General features: G+C 40.4%; 1 long non-coding RNA gene across 1 annotated transcript; it reads left to right on the plus strand.

Annotated features, from left to right (window-relative positions):
• The first annotated feature begins 5,737 nt into the window (after nucleotides 1–5,737).
• On the plus strand, nucleotides 5,738–7,050 carry LOC103636766 (uncharacterized). Its single transcript, XR_002264001.2, has 5 exons — nucleotides 5,738–5,803; nucleotides 5,887–5,949; nucleotides 6,025–6,075; nucleotides 6,214–6,450; nucleotides 6,533–7,050. It is a non-coding gene; the product is annotated as an uncharacterized lncRNA (long non-coding RNA).
• Nucleotides 7,051–8,417: the final 1,367 nt, after the last annotated feature.

The raw sequence follows: 8,417 nt of genomic DNA on the forward strand, positions 1-8,417 counted from the left end.
GACTGAAGCCGAAAGGAAGGTCAAACTAATCAGGAAGAATCTAGAAGCTGCTTAGGCCAGGCAGAAGAGTTACCATGATAAAAGAAAGAAACCTCTCTAGTTCGAGGTGGGAAGTTTTGTATACCTCAAGGTATCACCCACCAAGGGAGTGCAGAGGTTTGGGATCAAAGGCAAGCTAGCCCCTCGTTACATTGGACCTTATGAGATCATAGAAGCATGTGGACCCGTGGCATACAAGCTGAAGTTACCTTCAAAGATGTCTGCCATTCACAGTGTTTTCCATGTATCTCAGCTGAAGAAGTGTGTTCGATTGTCGACTGAGATCTTAGCAGAGCCAGAATTGGAGATAGAGTCAGATCTATCGTACCAAGAGTACCCCTCCAAGATTCTGGATTGCAAGGAGAGATCAACTCGGGCTAAATCAATCAAGATGTACAAGGTCCAGTGGAGTAATCACTCAGAGGAGGAAGCTACTTGGGAAACCGAGGAATTCCTGAGATCCAACTTCCCCGATTGCCTACCCAAGGAAGCTGGTATGTAATCACACCCAACCCCTCCCCCTGCCCTTCGAATCTAATCCTCAAAAATATGATCTTAATTCAGAATGAAGCAACCATGAAGTAAAACTTAAAAGGACTTCCTTCTGAAGTTGCAAAGAGAATGACATTTGAAGAGCAGTTCTACCCTAATAATAACAATAATCACCCATTTCCTATAAGTCTCACCCTTCGCTTCACCCTGGGAGGACTCTGGCCCGAATCTCGGGACGAGATTCCTTTAAGGGGGGAAGGCTATGACACCCCAGTGTCACCTAGGGTTTCTCTCAAATACCAACCCAAGAACCATTATTTTATGTGAACCAAAGTAAGCATGAGCATCAGAATAACTTAAGTACTAAAGGATTCACCAAGTATATACTTAAAAGTATCATGATCAAAACAATTGAGTCTTTTAAAAAGATAAGAATGTACAACCCTAATGAAAACCCTAAGTGAGCCCCATGAGCAAAATTCAAGAAAATAAGAAAAAGGGGATGAAAAGTTTAAAATTATGACTTGAGCCAATTGTAAAAATTGAAGTATATTTAATGAGCAACAAGAAAGGTTGAGAGAGCTTAGCCAAAATAACTCAAATAAAACCCCAAATCAAGCTTCTCATGTGGGGACTTAATGGGAATTCTGAATTTCAGAATTCTGAAATTCAGACCTTGAGCCAAAGATCAGGGATGTTCACCTTGATCCCTAACTCGAATCCTAATGGCCCCATTGACAAAATCGTGTCTAACTAACCCCTCTGTCGTGTGCCAGAAGATGGCATTGGGACGCGAGCCCTAGACACGACAGAACCTTGGATTTGCCTCGGGTTTGAGCAGGGAGACAGACCGGATTTCCTGGCTCCATATCTCTGCAACCAGTAGGCAAAATCCTATGACCCCCACACAAGAATGGTAGCTTGTAGGGAGGAGAAGAGGTTTTGTGCACTGACCAAGGCGAGAGCAGGCTCGGATGAGCGACCACACGCGCCAGAACTTGGGCAGAACGCACGGGCACACGTGTTCGACCCTGGTCGGCACACCAGAGCTCGCCCAACACGCGCGCGCGCTCGCCCCGGCGTCCGGTCAAGTCCGCCGCGCGCCCACGCCCTCGGCCGTGCCCGCCCGCGCCTATAAAGCCTCCCCGGGCGCACCTCACTTCGCCCCGCACTCACCCTCACCGGCCAGCCCCCTCTCCTTAGCTCCGGCGAGCTCAATTCCGCCCACCATTGCCGCCAGAGCTTCGGCCACCGTGGCCAGCCCACTCCAGCCATCCTCAAGTCGAGCCAGTGCTTCGGCTAGCTCCGCCAGTAGCCCGTGAAGCTTGCCAAGCCCTCGGACCCGGCCAGACTTCACCGGAGGCCCAAGATCGACCTCACCGGACTTCGGTCTTCCGCCGCTGCGCGTGGACCGAGCTATCCAGTGAGTCTCCGACCGATTCCTTGCACCCATATCTTCTCTGGCATCCCGTGAACCTCTCTGACCCATCCAACACTACAAAGCAAACCCCCTTATAGCAACATATAGATAACAACATATAACTGTATGTGTTGTAATTACGAAGTTGCAACATATAGATAACAACATATAACTTTATGTGTTGTAAATTACGAAGTTGCAACATATAGATAACAACACATAAATTTATGTGTTGCAATTTATATTGTAACAACGCATACTATGTGTTGTAAATATTATCTGTTAAGAAATAATTAATGGTTATATATTCTATGGTATTTTGACACCATGCATCGATTTTTCAAGTACAAAATTTTCTACTACTCGTTTTTATTTTGTCGTCATATAATATAATTCTTACCACCATTTTGAATAGTGAAAAATTATGGAATCATAAAAAATAAAACGTCAATAGCAATACTCAAACTTGCAACCTTCTATTTAGCAAACTTCCATGTGTGTGTGGTAACCAACAGAGCCAATAAAATTCTATGTTATAACTCACCCACCCCAGGAGTCGAACCTGGGTCTCTCAGAAAAGAACCAGCTGCGCTAACCAGTCCAGACAAGAGTTTAGTTTTGTCAGGTAATGGAACATTTAGTTATTTGTTTTGTCTTTTTGATTAGTTTAATTGCCACCAAACGGATCTGAATCTGCACATCGTCGTCCACCTCTATTCGATCTGTTCGGTGGCCACCGCGGCTCCCCGACGCGACGCCGCCCTGCTCCTTCTCCTTGGACGCCTTTCCCTCCTCACTTTCGCCCCCGGAAGACCTCAAACTGCCGCTCATCGTTGCTCTCCACTCTCCTAACTGTCTGGTTCGACGTTCTTGCGCCCGAAGTGCTTGGATTTGAGGCCTCCCTCATCCTGTCCGTCCTACTGTTGCTAGGTGAGCATGACGCCATGACCTCTCCTTCTCCTCTCCTCTATAATTTCTTCTTTGAATATATACGAATAGTTATTGCTGAATTTTGATTCAAATTAAATTTGTAGTCTGTAGGTTTGAGAAGATCCATGGTCAAAATTCATTGCCGCTCACATAAATGTGGGTCCCTGCAAGCAAAAAGGTTTCCATGCCTGATGGCGGATGCCTCTTCCAAATTTTTTAGCAGCCCGCAATTCCCTCTGTAAAACAAATGAGATTTCCCTCCATTTTTTTGGAGGCACATATTTCCCTCCAGAGACTGCCAGACCGGAGGTAAAGCGGCAGCGTCATTATCTCCCATCCATATCTTTTTCCCTTCATTATTCTCTCAACTTCCCAAGGAACGTGCAGCCGCCGGAGGCAGTTCTGGACCGATCTACTCAGGATTGCAGCCGGAGCCGCGCGTCTTCTCCACATCCTCTTCCATCATCAAATCTGTTGGCGATCGACACCTGCATGCGGCTGCTACCATCTCGCGATCTGCACTCCGCGGCCGAAGTGCATGGTACGTGATTGATGCGTGCCTGACGTAGAGATGGCTAAAGGTTTAGCTCGTAGTTGATTTTTGGTAGCAGTCCATTGAAGCAATTGGGGTTATTTTTCCCTTTAGAATTTCTGAAACTAGATGCCTGCGTTGTTTTGATTCAACACATAGTTTCAATGGTGTTGTGTGAACAGAGATGTCAAGGGGTACAAGAAGGAACATCATTCGAAGCCATGAGGAGTATTTGTCAGAGGAGCTTGTTGTGCAAAGAAGTAATCACAAAACATATGCCCCTTATCACGTTGATCCAAGTTCTGAAGAAGACCAATTAGATATGGAAAATAATGATGAGATTATTGCCCCAGGTGATTTGAATCTTTTACTCATCATTCAGTTTTTATCTAAATTTGAACAACCATGGTATATGCACTAGGATCTAATCAGAGCATGTGTCCAAAATTTATTTAGGATCTAAATCTTGCATCTAAAAATTATTTTCAGATCATCATCAACATGCTGCAGCTTCTGATTTTGATCCTACCTCTACTGGGCACCCTTGTGATATAGATGGTGATGCTGAGCCTAATATCGAAGGTAATGAACCAACAATTTAACTTCTCTTAAAACAACAATTGTTTGACCTTTCTAATGTATTGATTTTGCACTGTAACTGGGTAGAGGAAACTGTGGGAACAAGACATGGGAAGACAAAACTTAAACATGTTTGGAACATTCCAAAAGGGCATAGGATTGTAGTAAAATGTAATGAGTTTGACCAGCCGATTGGAGAAGAAGCAGGAGTGCTTGGAAATTTCCTTGGCATGGTGGCAAGAAATGGCTGCCTGTGTAGCTTAAGCTACAAGGATTGGAGACTTCTGATAGGAAAGAAAGAGAGAACTACCAATGAGTAGAAAAATAAAGAGGATATACTTAACCAAGTAAATGTACAAAAATTTATTGGACAACCTATAATATTGCTGCCTAAAATTTAAATTTTACAATAAACTTTATTATGCCTTTCTTGAATTGATATGCAGAAGAGATTTCTTTACCCTACACGCATGGAAAAATGGGTACTGCGAACCATTGGAGATAGATGGAAGCAACACAAATCCAATCTGAAATCTATATATTTTGACGTGCATAAGAGCAAAGAAGCTAATTACAAAAATGTTCCAGAAGGTGTGATACCTGATCAGTGGATTGCGCTTGTCAATAATTGGATGACCTTGAAAGCATAGGTACTGGCTAGAGTTAAATTTATCATTTCCTAATTTCTGTAATTCAATAGACAAGAGAATTATGTACAATTATTCCCTCATTATGTGGTAGGATATAAGTGAGGCGAATAGGATAAACTGTGCTAAGAAAAAGGCAATTCATACAACTGGGACGAAGAGTTTCGCTCGAAATAGAGAAGAATTGGTACATTTCCTTTTAAATTGAATTTATAAACATCATGTTGCATCCTTAACTTCACCTCATTGATGTCTAATATTTTACATGTCCTACAGAGAGAACAAGATCCTGAAAAGAAAAACCCTCATAGGGCTGTTTTGTATATCCATACACATCGGGCTAACAGCAGCAAGAACATTAATGCACATGTGGTATAATTTCTATTATTAAGTGATTATTATATCCAAATACTAGTTATACAGTGAATAATGGGTACTATAATGATATTTGAAGGGTGATTTGAAGGATCTGTTAGTACAACAACCGGATTTAGCAGACACTAGTCAAGGTAAGGTTGCATGGAAAGGAGATGCACTAACCAGAATTTTAGGAGAAGAGAAGCCTGGTCGTGTCCATGGTCTGGGCCTTGTTCCAAATCCAGACAAAGTGTTAGACTGCTCTAAATCAGGTCGTCTAAAGCATCTAAATATAACATCTTTGGATCCAACGTCAAGTGAAGATGTAGTATCTCTCAGACTCCAGGTGGAAAAACTTGTAAATCATGTCCAGAACTTGGAGCAGAAGACTAAAGCTTTGGAACAACAGCAAAACCAGCATGTAACTTTTTCTCAACCATTACATTATAAATAACATATTTAGTTAGACTGTTCGGTTCTCATTCTTGTTGTTATATGACAGGGAGGTTCAGGTGATCCTTTGTCCGCAACAACAAATGCTCAAATAACATAAGGTCATATTTATGTGAAGTTACTAAAATTATACATATACAGGGGGAGCAAACTGATGATGATGGGTTCCAAGATCTGTAATCAAGCTACAAACGGAACTATGCCGCAGAGAAGGTATGTTGACCAAATAACATGCGAAACTAAAATAATCTGTAAGTCACCCATTGCTTGTATGATTGTCACTAGCAGATGAATGCAGCAAGGATTAGAGAAGGGAATTTATTAAGGGCTGACAGAGTTGCTACTGCACATAAGGTCATTTTTTATCCCAATTTTAAATTAATTTCTTATCAAACTGTGGTTCTTAAATCTAAGTAGGCATTTCTATCTAATGACAGGCCAAACCAAGAGAGTTCCAAATAGAAAATAGAGTTGACAACAAGCGTGCCAATGCATCAAAGGTGATATTGTGATTACTTGTCTCTCTAGGGTTATCACATTATTAATTATGATAGAAAATCTGTAATTTGCAACAGGGTATGAACAAGGATGCAACATCTAAATGCTCACAACAAATAAACTATCAGGTTATTGGACTTCTACTGCATAACTTCCCAATTATTTGCATACGTTTTATAATATTGTCATCTGCTTGTTGTAAAAATAATACAACCTGAAATTCATATTGTGTATATTATTAATTCACTCTTTGACCTTTGGATAAGGCTGGCACTCCCGTATACATAAAGAGCTGGAGACATAAAAGTAAGAATGTTGCCTTAGGGACAATACTGAGTGTTGATCCAAATCAGAAAGTTGGAGGCCTTGAGCTAGGCAAAGAATTTTATATGCTGCGTGTTGGTCTTACCTCTGTGCCTGATGAGCCACTAATACGATCATATGACAACTTCCAAGTTATCGGAGACGTAGGCAAAAATCCTATAGCATGGCCTTCAAGTTGTGTATGTTCTTTCACTCTACTTAACAAGTATTATTGCTCTTAATTACTGTGTTATATTGAATCATTCCAACTTTTTTTTGAAGGTTGCAAAGAGTGTCAGCCAATCATATTGATTTAGCCAGATTTGTGTGACTTTGAACTCATCATACTTGCTGATGCAATTATCTAGACCAAACCTATCTGTTAAGTATACATTTTGTCAATTAATCAAGCAATGCCTCTTTGTAATTATTTTGTGAACCTGAAAAGTAAATGACTACTCCCTCCAGTTTATCATTCAATCTCTCCAGTTTATCATTCAAGTTGAGTTTAGATTCTTCCCTAAATGTTATTTTTAATTCATTTTCAGGTTGGAACCCATAGAATGCAAGGTCTACTGGAATGGTGCTTTCACTGGTCATTTGAATTGGTTCAAGAGAAGAGTCGATTGCAACTAGACTCCTATATGTATATGTTGCTTTCACAGAAAACATGTTTTAGAACACACATTATGTGATAGATTATGTTTTGGATGAAACTCTGTAATCGGATATTTTGTTTTAAATATAGAATTTAGAGTTGTGCGCATTTAGCATTGTGTCTTATGATGATGGAAAAATTCAAGGGCATTGTGTATGCTATATATTTGTATGAACTCAAATAAATAAATAAATAAATAAATAAATAAATAAATAATAATTTCATGGTTTATTCCTTGCAACGCATATTACTGTTGCCACATTTACATTTTAAGTGTTCCAAGTGTTACAGAGATTAAGTGGCCTTTCGTGCTACAAACACTTGTAAGTGTTGTTATAAGATAAATATATTCGTTGCAGTTTACCAACACATATTAATAGGACTTTCCAACGAATTTGTATGTGTTGCAAAAGATCCTTGCAACGTCAACATAGGCAACACATAAATATGCGTTGGTATAGACCCTAACAATACTTATATGGGCTTTTAGCAACCCATATATATATTGCTATAAGGGGGTTTGCTTTGTAGTGCAATTGCTCTATCTCGCCGTGACCAGGCCGGACTCCTCGCCGCCGACGAGCATCCCCGCCTGCGCGCGTGGACCGACCGACTCCGGCCATCTCCGACGGCGACCCGCACACCGTTGTGATCCCCGAGACCTCCCCTTCATCCTCGACGACTTCACCGGAGCAATCTCGCCGCCGGTAAGCCCCTCCGCCCTTTCTTCCGCCGCGGTTACTGTTTAAGATAGAAGAAGGACCTCGGGTTAGGATTTGTAGAACCCGAGGGGTTTTCTGTAACGTCAGTGACTCATGTGAATAGTAGCTTAAGGACTGATTCGCGAGGAAAACTTAAAAAACCGCCAGGGACCCCAGTGCAAAGTGGATTTCCATTAAACCAATTCTGTTATTCTTTTTAAAATGACCAGAGAACTTAGAAAACCCATAACTTGATGAATTTTTCATAAAAAGTTGTCAAACCAATTTTGCTAGCTCTTGAATATTATGAACTATCATTTAAAAATGATGAACCCTATGCTTTCTGTTCTAAATTTTAAAGTTTAAAATTAAAAACAGAAACCCACCAAACCTTGTTTAATTAAGGAAAATTAGTTTTTCTTCTGTGCTGAACTTAACAAAATTTGTAGATGTTCAAACCTCATTTAGACACTGTTTAAAAATAGTAGGAACCCCAGCATTAGAAATTATGATGTAGATATTCATTTAAAGCTATTTTGCCCAAAACTTAGGAAAAATCAGAAAGGCATTAGAAATTAATGAACAGTGAGTACAATTATTTTTCCTAGTTTGCTTAAGTAACAAAGAACCTAGGAAAAATAAAGAGACCATTAGTCCAGATCAGTTTCAAATTAAAATGACTTATTTAGCTCTATTTGAACTGAAAATCAATTATTAGGATTACAAAAATATACCCAAAATGGATAATAAAAATCCAGTAGATTTACAACCACCAGAGCCCCACTACAAAAATAAAGAACACCTCAGT

Source organism: Zea mays, chromosome 8, assembly GCF_902167145.1.
Source record: "Zea mays cultivar B73 chromosome 8, Zm-B73-REFERENCE-NAM-5.0, whole genome shotgun sequence".
NCBI lineage: Eukaryota > Viridiplantae > Streptophyta > Magnoliopsida > Poales > Poaceae > Zea > Zea mays.